This window comes from Apteryx rowi, unplaced genomic scaffold, assembly GCF_003343035.1.
Source record: "Apteryx rowi isolate R43461 unplaced genomic scaffold, aptRow1 scaffold_449, whole genome shotgun sequence".
Taxonomy (NCBI): Eukaryota; Metazoa; Chordata; class Aves; order Apterygiformes; family Apterygidae; genus Apteryx; species Apteryx rowi.
Window position 1 is genome coordinate 477,625 of NW_020450704.1, and position 11,727 is coordinate 489,351.

The window sequence follows — 11,727 nt, forward strand, 5'->3', positions numbered from 1 at the left end:
TACAGCTTGTTTAATTGTGCCCAGTTTCCCAAGAAATCTGGGTTCCACAGTGACTAGGCTCTCTCTTTATTTTCTAATCCCCTAATCATTTCAACTGCAAATTTTCTAATTATCTTCTCTTATCAATGATAAAAGAGACACAGATAAAAAAAACAAAAACCAAAAAAAACTAAAACAAAAACAAAACAAACAAAAAAACCCCCCMAAAAAACACAGGGCTGTGCTGTTATGGGTCAGCACTGAAATAAGTACCACTTATTATTATTCCCCACTTACAACATGCTTGAGGCTGATATTTGAGTCTGTTTAATAGGTACGATATTGATTTCAAGAAATTTTTTCTTCATCAAAATATTGTGATTAACGACTGAGAGACTTTCCAGTGTTCCTCTGCATATTTAATGCTACTAAAATTACCTTCATCCTACCAAATGTATGCTCTCATTAAAAGATATCTAGTTACTTTGGCAAGATAATTTTCCATAAACTTCTGTTCTCCCTGCTTGCCTAAAAATGAATTAATATTCCTAGAAGCCATTCTTTCTTTTGCTTGAGATCAATGTGAGGTTGAAGTACCTATATACATTTAGATCATTACATTTATTCTTTTTAACTATCGATGAAGATTTTTGCATAGTTGTCTGGAACTTCCCTAGTTCTCCAAGAGGTACTAAAAGTCATCAGTAACTGTGCAGACAGGTTCTCAGCCAAAAGTATTAAAATACCTCCATGCAAATTATTCAGATCTACTGATTTTAAAAATGTCTAGTTTTATTAGCTGCCATTTAATGTTCTCCTGTGCTACTACCAAAATAGACCTTCATCATAATCATATGATATGAATACATCATTTGACTTTTTCCCAAATACAGAAGAAAAGTATTTGAGAATGCCTTTTTTATGTTATTACCAACAGTCCTCCCAATTTCCATCTAATAATGGAGCAAGGCAATTCTTGAGATTTTTTGTTCATAACTTCCAAATGTCTTCATATTGTCCTTATCTCTGTTTTTTSTTTGTGACTTTTGCCTGCCTTTCTCAATGCTTTACAGTTCCCAGCTTCTAATTTGCATTAATTGCTACGTTTTCCCCTGTTCCTCCCTTTTGATCTGTTTGGTTGGTTTATTTTTAGTAGCTGCCTTCATATACTTTCTAAATCATTTTGTTATTATCAACAAAAATATGAAGGATTTTCTTGATTGTGCCTTTTCTGAGGCATCCACTAAAGTGCTCCTTAGCATTTTGAAGTTGTCATTGAAATTTTTCCTTTAATACTTCTTCCAGATAACCAGTTCACACTCACTTTCAACTTTTTGATAGGCAACTGTCTTAAATCACCAAATATAAATTTTTGATTTTATTCCATTTGCTCATAATAAATTAATCAAGTTGTAGTTATGTGCACATAAGCAATTATTTTTTAATGCTCTGATTTGTCTTTGTCACCATGAAGTCTAGCAGAGAATTTCTCTATGCTGGATGCAGTTAAGGAAATTGTCATTTTTCATTTGTTTAATATAGCTGATGTTTTATTATGAACACTGAGTTTTCCAGCTCATGTTAATGTTATTCCATACCCCATAAGCATTTTTCCCTGTTAAGATATTTCATGACCTGTATGGAAGAAATATAGACTTCTAAAATTATTATTTAAATGTTACAGCAATGAGAACCTTTTAAATGAGACATAAAAAGTAAGATATAAAATGTCGATCTGATATAACGACAATTTGAATTATTACTTAGCCATCTTAATAGACTGTAGTTTTTAAAATATTSACACAGTTATAGAGAGGTGTGAAAGATTTAGAGTGTAGGAGCAGGTAATTTTCTTTTTGTAAGAGCAAAATGTGAACCTAGATTCACAGTATTCTGTCATGGTCTCTGTTTATTTACAGTATCATATACACATTGTTCAGTTTAATGCTTTGAGCAGAAATACATATCAGACCAAAATTGCAGATATAATTATAACAAATTATAGAATTCTGGAAATCGGGACTGAAATTCTAGCCCCATTGAAGTCAATAGCACTCAAACTGTTAGACTTCCAGCAGTTTTCTCCACAAAACGCTGTTCCATATTATAATGATTTAACTTGCCACTAGTTTCATGGTAAAGTTCAGTAATGGACCATAAAGCCCAATTACCTCATTCCCATTTAGTCCCATTCTTCAAGAGAGTGAAATCTGTTCAAAAATGGTATTAAATAAGAATACTTTCAGTGAATTCATCTGCTAATTTTTTCTACATAATTTCCTAGAAACATTTCTAAAAATGAATACAGCATTCCTATTTGTGTAGTAAACAAACCATTCTTAACTGCAAATCTGAACTGGATGTCTATAGTACACGTTTCTAATTTTAGGTATACTTGCCTTATAATGACCCAGCTTCATTTCTCTTACCCTTTTTTTTGCCTGTTTAGATGAAAAGCTCTCCTAGTCAGCGCATAGTACCAGACACTCTCGGGCAAAGATCTCAGTAGAGATCATATTGAAATATTGCCATGAATTCCACTGGTCACAGTCTAAAATTATTTAGAGAGGATATAAGTATTTTATCAGCAAGGACGCAATGTATTACCTCTCTTTAGCGATTCTATGCCAGTACCTTATTAGCTTATTAATATTGACTTGCGTATATGACAGTTCTGAAAGGAAACACCAAACATACTTGGAGAATGCAATCAGTATTAAATGGATTAACAATAGATTTGGCTTTAATACAATAAATCCAGGGAGACTCTGCAAGTACAGGAACTAGCTATATTTTCTGCACAGATGTATTTCCTACTATTTAATGTACATAAAACACATGAATTGAATTTGTTATTGGTATTATATATCATGAGGAGAATCAGGAAAAAAAATCCAGATAGCCATGCATAAGTGGAATGCTAAATACAAGAAAAGTGTATTGTGCCAATCAGACAAGTATCCACAGCAAAATCATCAGTAAAAAGCATTCACACAAGCAGGAACACTTGTTTGATTTGTGAGAGGCCAAGGTTGACGGGACACAGTGACTAACATACCCTATCACCAGTACAAAATCGAGGCTGCATATCTGGGAAACTGCACTTTCTCTGCTCACGCTCTTTCTGATCAGAGTTGTCTTTTTCTGAGAGCTTTGCGAGCAATCAGATTCACTGAAAACATAAAAGAGAAAATGATTGCTGGAGTTGTGCTGAACAAGCAGAGTGTTATCTTTCTCCTTGCTCTGTTTGCCCATGTGCACAATGAAAGGAAGCTGGCTGAGGTCCTCCTCCAGGAAAGGAATTAGGACCTTTATCATCAGACAATAAGTTGAGCGAATTGCAGACCACAAACTACTTCTCTTCAGAAAACTGCTGAAGGACCGGTGCCTAAACGCACTGCCTTATAGGTGTTTGGAGGAAGTTCAGTGAGGTGGTGAAGATGAGCTTCCAGAAAACGAGGGACCCTTGTGAAAGGTCTGCTAATGAGCAGTAGGCAAAGGAGAATACGGAAAAAATCTAAAATCCTAAGACCTTGATGTCCTGATCATTTTTATTAGCACCAAAAGGTGTAATAATCCCTTGTACTTATTACTCCAAAGCCTTTGCTGCTCACTTAATAATTTTCCAAAGGAGAGCACATTTGACTCAAGATTACAGTAATATAAATGCATTATCAAATATATGTAATGCAGCCTGTGACTAAGAGCAGGGCTATTTGTTTCATAGTAGTTCCATTTGATATAAATAAATGAGAATTATAAAAGCAAGGGGTAAAAAGCAAGACTTTCACGATCAGGCAAATAAAATCTTTTTGCTCTTAGTCGTCTTTGTTATCACATAACTCTTCCTCAAAATCTGATTCAAGGGGTATGGGGGAGAGGTTTTGATATTATATCCTGTAAAATTAAAGGTTGTAAGGCAGAACACTGATATGGTGACTGAACCCCTTTGAGCTTTCGAGCTGGTCTTTGGAGCCTTGGAAGGAGTCCAGATTTTTGCTAACTCTTTGTTTTCGATCCAAAATAATCTGGAAATAATAGCTGTAACAGGAATGATATTAATGTATACTTGTAATAAGGATACAAACTGGTTGAAATATGTCAGCTTAGTCTCTTGTACTAGCCATTTGAACTTTAACTCAGTGTGATCATTTCATAAGAATTCTTTCAAATGTGAAATGGTTTGAGGGTCGTTTAAAAGATTTAACTTTTTCCAGTATAAATTGACATGCACCCAGCAAGAGAACTGAAAAAGACTGAGCTGAATTCTAATCCTCCAAAAATCTTTATGGGTAAATTGTTTCCCTAATAATCCCTCATTCTATAAACACCTAACTAAGATATCTAGAGAAAATTATTTGAAATTCTAATAGACTCAGTACCTTTGAAGATGCTGCAAAGCCGGTCTACTAACAATGCTTAACTCATAACATAAGGAACCGGGGAATCATGAACGCTGTTTAGGTTTCTGAAGTGAGAGTTTTTATTCTTTTCCTACCCCTTGCTTTAGAATCAAATTTTCCAGACAAATTGGCGCGGTGTGGCCAATTTTCCCTTTGCTATTCCATCCTCCCGTCTCCCGTGCTGTGTGCGGAGCTGCCACTAACGCCAAAGGGATACTTGGCTCATTGTGCTCTCTTGATAGATACTTTGGCAATGCTCATAGATTAAATAGCAAGGGACAGCAGAATTTTAGCCCTGATCCATCAGGCGGATCTGCGAGGAGCAGTTTGCCCTGAGAGAGGATAGACTTTCGAGACACATGGTGCTATAACAGGGGGGTGGGGATTTTTCAATTTCAATCCACCCAGTCTGGATGAGAGAGACTGAGCTAATAACCTCATGTACAGTGCATTGCATGTAGTTACGGAAGTAGCATTAGGATGGAATTTATGGACTCTCTAAATTGTTTGCCAGGAAATGTTTACTAGCTATGCACAATAAACGACTGCGAAAGCGTATTCCTGTGTTTAATATGATATGGTTATTTCCTTATATTTGGGTCATACTATTATAATACCAATAAAGGAAACTTAAAAAAAATAAGAAAACAAACAAGCAATGTATGCTCATATTTATGGGACTTCATTTGGGAAAGTTTGATTGACTACAAATTGCACAGGGCAAACTTGCTATGTGCACCTCTGGATCCGCACCACGCCTGCCATATCAGAAATGAAATATATGGCTTATTTTTAGAGCCGAATATTCTCATCATCAAGTCAAGTTATATTTTTTAAAAAAGACTCTCATTACCACAGCTGCAGTGTGTAATACATAATGAAAGCACTGCATATGTATAAGGGAAGCCTACCTATCTGCTTCCCCAAATGGATACAGAACTTCACAATTTAGAAATTAAGCAGGCAGTTTTGGATTGCAGGCTGAAACCGTGGAATTTTGCTATGGGATGTGACCTTTGCTTCCATCCAGCTCACTGTTGTACCCACGACTACTGTACAGTTTTACAGGGTGTGCTAGATAAGATACATTCGCAAACAGTTTGCTCAGCCAGTAAGCAAAATCAGAGCTTTGTCTGGCCGTCTGTGCAAAGAGCGTGCTCTGTGCCTTCATGTGCTTTAATGTGAGGCATTTTATTTCTGTATAATGCATCTAAGAACTCTCCATATTATTAAAAGAAGACAGGCACTAACCCGATTTGTTTTAATCATACATTAAGGACTTGAGCCTGGAGGTATGCTTGTATTTTTGCATATTTGAACACCCTCTTTTAATGTATGTGTGTGTGTATATGCACATATTCAGTAGGCTATTCATGACAGGATTTTCAAAGTTTAGTAAACAAATYTTTGTAGCAATGCAGTTTCTCAGTTTTTACTTGCATTTTCTGCAAATAAGAATCACTTCAGTAGACAGGCATACTTTCTCCCTTGCTTAGTATGAATGGAATGGAGGAGATTACTTGATAAAAATGAATGAAAGAAAATTTAATATTAGAGGTCTGAACTTCTCTAATAGAACATTTTAGGATTTTAGTGCAAGAAAAATCTGAAAATGCGTTCATAAAGATATTTCATCTACTAGGTCTCTTTTACACGTGTTTGTTTCGAAATGAAGTTTTCAGTACTTTTTTTTTTTACTGCAAGAAACAGTATTTATGTTTAGCTGCCCTTTTTTTAATTGCTATTACAGTCTAACAATGAAGCTGATCCTGTAAAGTATTTCCCATGAGGTCAATAGGAAAAAGAAAAGACTCAGTACTTCTCAAGGTCAACTCTGAAGACAGTTCACGTTATAAAACATTTAAGGGATGAATTGTTTTTTAAAAATGTTTTCAGAGACTCTACCTTAGATGGTAATAAAAGTATAAAAGAATACATTATTCCATGATACTACAAGAGGTAAAACGTAGTAATGAGAGAGATACACTACAAATGCTTTAGCGATAGCAAAACTTGTTTCTAAAAAGGGAAATTTGTACTTTCGGGTGCACTATGAATACATGATTCATACTAAAGGACATTACTTTTCATTCAAATTTGATCATTTCAAATTAAAGATCCTTAGATAAGATTTTATTGTAAGATCTTATTGTAAGTAAGACTTTATTGTAAATAATGTAAATATCTATCTCAGCTTATTCCTACTGCCTACAATTAATGAGATGAAAAATTCAAAATGCTTCCAAGGCAGTTCACCTGAACAGTCACATCTGCTTTATTAGTTTTAATAAGAGTTGTATTGAGTGTCATGAAGGAAAAGGCACAGCTTTCAATGTAGCATAGCCAAGAAGCTGACATGTCTCATGCCTTTCTCTTCCATTAGAGACTTGCTATGCCTCCAGATGCTGCAGTCTGGATTTAGGGGCATGGACTGCTCTTGCACAAATAAGAGTTGCATATGTTATGAGTTAATTCCATTTTGTTGTGTTCTCTTGCACATGGCGTTTTGAAACAGTTAAATGGAAAACATTTTTAGTTTGCCATCTAGTATTGAAATATACTTGGATTATTAAATAAAATTTAAATCCCTAAGTGATACATTCTACGGCGAAAATGCACAAATACGTAATGTTCATGGACTAAAAGTCTATGAGGGAGTTGCACAAATCCAGACAGTGTCCCCAAATGCTGTATTTTGCATTTGTGTCTCAGTCAGCTGAAAAGTATGCCAAATCATATACTTATTTGCTGTACAGCTGAGAATCACCAAGCACATGGTGCAAGGCATGTTATGTATGGAAAACAGGGGGTAGGAATAAAGGAGCTTCACACTTTTATTGTGGGCAACTAATTTCAATGAAATAAATGCGATAGATAAAAATGAAGAGAAGGTGGTGGCTCCAGAGAGCAATTCAGTGTGCCAAAGTCAGATATGTATACTTAGATCCTATGAAAGCACATCAAAGACTGTCCCTGACTGGAATAGTTTATTTAACCCACCCTCAGATCAATTTGCATTGCATCAAAGTGTACTGCCTAATAGAGCATGATGAACACAAATACCTTTGAAAGGTTCACTTCAAGAAATAGTATAATATATTCCCAGATCATTGGTTAAGGTACATTCTGCTTGGGGGAAAGAATACCAGAAAATTGTTTATCCCCCAAAAATGCATTTTTGGAAAGTGTCAGTGCCATTAAGGTATGTCACTTGGACCGTTTTTCAAGATACTTAAGGATTTGCCTAATTTTTAAAGCACCAGAAGTGTCATTGGCTCCAGCACACTTAAAAAAAGTTTGCTGAATCAGAATCTTTGAAACAGATGTAATTTGATCTTTTGGTCATGTCTCTGCAAATTAAGCTCTTCTTGGCATGTATTTTTTTAGGGAAATCTAGCTTTCTTTTCTTTTTTCTCCTTCTTTCAAAAGCCATGATATCAGAATCTAAATGAAGTAGCTGCATCTGAAATGATCGTTGCCAACATTTGTTACTTCGTATTGGATTTCTCCTATCCAGTGTCTGTTGTTAGCGTTAGCTGACACTGGGCTTTGAGGAGCGTGATGCAGCTATGTATAAAAGTGTACAGGCAATTTTTAGCTCTTTGTTCCCTCCACTTGTTGTTAATTAAGGTTCCAATCCTGCAAATACTTCTATTCAAGCAAATTGCCATGAACACAAACAGGACTCCATAAAAGCACAGGAGGGCTCCCATGCGAAAGCAGGGAAATGAGCAGAGCCTGAGCTCTTCATGGCAGTGAATAGCTTACTGTTCCGAATACCAGCTAGTTATGGGTTTCTGGTCCAAGTCTACAGCTCACCACACTATAAATCATAAGCAAATATACCTGCAAAGTAAGAGACTTAATCCTAGCAGCTACTAAAACCTAAAATTTTGTTATTTATTCTTGGTGCATATATATGTGCACATGTATCTTTTTCTCACTCCCCAGCAAAGAACATTCACAATGACCAGGAATATTCACATTGTGAATAATACATTACTCATTAACACGTAGAAAAGGTGATGAAGATTAGTGACTTATCACTCTGCTAACATCTCCTGATGGCAGCAAAATTATGAAATATGCCCCCCTGCTGCTGGTCTTGTAAAGGCCTGGAAATGTCGGCCAGAAGACAACAAATATTTTAGCTAATGGTAGTTTTTCTCTTTAGTTTGGCCTTTGTAATGTAAGCACATTTACCCATTAAACAGGTAAAAGTCTTAGTTTGAAAGATCTGATGCACAGATATTTGAGTCAGCTGCATTTTTTGTTCTGATTAAATGATCAAGTATAATCAGCAAAATATTAATTATGCAGCGCACTAAGGAATAGTCATTGTTAAATACACAAAGTGTTTGAAATACACTTAGCCATGATTCCATACATAACTGTGTCTGTATTTTTGATTGGGGCTCTGGTAAACTGTCTTCCAAATTGAAAATCAGATCGAATCCACAACACAAATTATATCAAATAATAAACTGAGTAATATGTGAAAATACAAGCCTTTTTTTTACTCTACGATTAGTAATTTTAATAAAAGAACTAACTGAATGCAGCGTCTAACTGTCAAGATCGGGAGAAAACAAAATAGAAAACACGTTTTTCAGGCATCATTGACTTGCTTGCACATGCACTTTGAATACATTCCTAAATGCAAATGAAAGATACACATTATTAAACTACCCTACAAGCTGTTCCTCAGTTCAGAGTTCGTAAGTGGAAATAATACTAGAGAATGAAACAATTGGTAAATTGCAGTATCATGCAGATTGGGAAATAAATGGTACTGTGAGAGATGGTCCTGTTTGCAACTAAATTATCTCTTTAAAACAAACACACCCCAAGGTTTATAGGAGAACTTGTTTTGAGGCTTCTGAGTATCTAACGTGGAACGCAAGTTTCCCATCGTTTAAATTCTAAAAGCATTTTTGAAACATCATATTTCAGGTGTGAAGCCTCAAGTACATTAACTATTTTAATATTTCATCTGATTATTTAAATTAAATAGGAAGCACAGGATATTTTACTGGTTTGAGTGGGTTGGCAATTCAAATAACTTTTAATGATGTTATGCAAACTTGTAAATCATTTTCAGTGACAGCCTCATAGTTTAGCACAGCTTTTATATAATACCCTAAATTGCTGGCATACCTTTAAAATTTGTAATACTTGGAGATCATGAAAATTAGAACAGTCTATATGTATACAGGAGAAGTAACTGAAAATATGGATTCAGGCTTAAAGCTTTTATAGAGATGTTGTAGTCTTTAAACTGAAAATTGTACCTGATACGTATTAAAAACCATGGCATATGTAAACACTAAAAAGATCAAAATGGAAGTACACCGCAGAAATGCAATGTTAAGGTTATGTGGTGTGCTTTGTGGTGGTGTAATTTCTCACAAAAACTGTTTTTATGATGAGGTGTAGTGAAGATATTGGCATAGCAGGTTTATGAATGGTAAATGCAACTATCATCATTTTTAACTATGCAAGAATTCAGTAATTTTGACGAGTCAGTCAACAAATTATTCATTTTCTGCATAGGCTTTTCAGTTAAGGCATCCAAGCATCTCTGAAATGATGCATAATTCCCTGGCTTTATTACTGCTTGTATCTATAGGTTTTCATTGCAGCACAGGTATCAAGAGAAATGAATTATATTGCTTCGATGGGAGTTAAACAGGAAAAATTTAGAGGAAAAAGAAAAGACTGAAAATAAACATACATCTGTTGTGAATCTGGATTGACTCTAAGGTTAAATAATGATGCCTGCCTTCACCAAATTGCCATGGAAAAATACGAACTGATCATAATTACAGTACAATAAAATCTCGTCCTCTTGCTTTGGTAGGCTCTTAAGTACAATAAAATCTTTGGCTAAAATAAACTGAATTCATATTTGTAAGCTTTCTCTTTGACAGTAAGGAGCATATTCTCAAATGGTGAAAAATGTCATCTTTACGCTGACTTCTACAAAGCTATGACAGTTTATATCACTGAAATACTGGTCCACAAGTATGACTGTCTGATTTTCTTGTAGTATGCACATATTAGCAAGCTGCACACTAGAAAGAAGTGTGCAAGAATCATACTTATACTGATAAACATTCAGAAAGATGGTGCCTTTAGCCTCCAGTGTAAAAGACTGAGCAAGACTACAGAAGTCCTGAAGCGGGGGAAAGCTACACTGATTCATTCGGGTCAATTTTTTATATGATCTCTTTTACCATAAATAGCAAATTAAAAAAAAAAAAAAAAGCAAATGCAAATATTAGTCTGTAGATGAAAATGTAAGTGATGTTCCAAACTATGTTGGCTCCAGATGTTTTTATGAGTTAAACAGTTTACTGTTTTCATGTATTTAAGACATTCTATTTTTTCACTTGATGTTATAAGCTTTGGGCAAACTTGCTGGCATTGATTTAAGTTATGCTTTTGTACCACATGTACGTCAAACGCATATTCTAAAAAGATACAACATGAATGAGAATCCAATCAATAATATCCAGAGGTAATAATTGTTTACACTTTCTTCAGTAAATATTTCAGTGAAAAGCTTTGCAGTGGAATTTTCTTTCACAGAAAAGTTGCAAATTTTTACAAAGGATGGTATATTATATAGTCATTTGATAACTCCATACAGAAACTTCGGGGGATATTTCAGTAAACGTTTCATGTTTTTTATTCATGTCAACATTAATTGCCTATATTTTCATTCTCCTTATATTGTTTAAAATGAAAGCATAAGGCTCTACAGAAGTTTGTACTTCCAGCTCTCGTGTGCTTAAAAACTCTTATTAAAGAAGAAATATGAACACTTGATGTAGGACTTGTGTACTTATCAGGGGAATTAAGATCCAAAGGAGATACAGTCCCGAATATTCAGATTTGATTATGAAGCTAATGGCGAATGCTTAGCTCCGTCATTACTACTTTGTTATTGTGCTGTATTTTTTTCTTCTTCTTCACCTTTTGGAGCCCTTCCTACCTCTCCCTAAAAAGTGCTATTTGGCTCCGTCTCTTATTTCTCTGGAAAACCTAATCTTTCTCCCTCCCCCTCGCACCCTCTCGCTTTCTTCATTCTGCTTCACTTAGTTCGCTTTTTATTCTCGAGAAATCCTGTGCGGCCATCCCTAGAATTAAAAAAAAAGGGGGAAAAAAAGAAAAAAATGGCATTTTTACACTGGCCGCGGGTCTGGGACTTCCCCAGCCCCGTCGCAGCTGTGCCGGGTCAGGGCTCAGCGGCGGCGGCCCTGGCAGGAGGGTGCTGCTATTCCTGCCCCCCCGACGGCGGCGGGCGGCAGGTTGGCGGGGCGCGCGGCGCCCGCCTGCCCCC